This window comes from Mus caroli, chromosome 5 (assembly GCF_900094665.2).
Source record: "Mus caroli chromosome 5, CAROLI_EIJ_v1.1, whole genome shotgun sequence".
Lineage (NCBI taxonomy): Eukaryota > Metazoa > Chordata > Mammalia > Rodentia > Muridae > Mus > Mus caroli.
In genome coordinates, this window is record NC_034574.1 from 114,217,992 (window position 1) to 114,219,026 (window position 1,035).

Sequence of the window (1,035 nt, forward strand, 5' to 3'; positions counted from 1 at the left end):
CCTGCCTCTGCCTCCTGAGTGCTGGGATTAAAGGCGTGTGCCGCCACGCCCGGCTATTTTTTTTAAAGAGTTATTTTATTTAATTATATGAGTAAACTGCTACTCCCTTGAGACACTCCAGAAGAGAGCATTAGTTCTCATTACAGATGGTTATGAGCCATCATGTGGTTGCTGGGAACTGAACTCAGGACCTCTGGAAGAGCAGCCAGTGCTCTTAACCCCTAAACCATCTCTTCAACCCAGGTTATTTATTTCAAAAAATATATTGTATTTTATATCAAAAGAGAGACCCGGGTTCCCTGGAGCTGGAAGTAAAGATGGCTGTGAGCAGCCATGTTGGTCCTGGGAACCAAACCTGGGTCCTCTGCAAGAGCAGTCAGTGGTCTTAATTGCTGAGCCACCTGTCCAGCCCCCACTTCCCATTATCTGCAAGTTAAGTGTAATTCCTATGCCAGCCCCCAGCCTCCACCAGTGTTACCTGGGCTGGAACCCAGAATTTGAGAACTTTGTACAGCCCCAGCTCATTTCCTTTCCTTAGATTGATTGATTGATTTATGGTTTTTCCAGACAGGGTTTCTCTGTGTAGCCCTGGCTGTCCTAGAATTCACTCTGTAGACCAGGCTGGCCTCAAACTCAGGAATCCACCTGCCTTTGCCTCCCGAGTGCTGGGATTAAAGGCATGCGCCACCACACCCAGCAGGATTTTTTACTTTATTATTGTTATTATGATTATTGTTGTTGTTGTTGTTATTTGAGACAGTTACACAAATGATAAAATAGATAAATACTAGAAAAAAAGAAAAGTAAAAACAGGTACTTACTGGGAGTGGTAGTTCACATGTTCAATCCAAGCATTTGGGAGGCAGGTGCAGGAGGATCTCTGGGAGTTTGAGGCCAGCCTGGTCCATACAGAGCGCTCTGAGACAGCCAGAGTTGAACAGTGAAACCCTGTTTCAAAAAAGTTAGAGCCGGGCGTGGTGGCGCACGCCTTTAATCCCAGCACTCGGGAGGCAGAGGCAGGCGGATTTCTGAGTT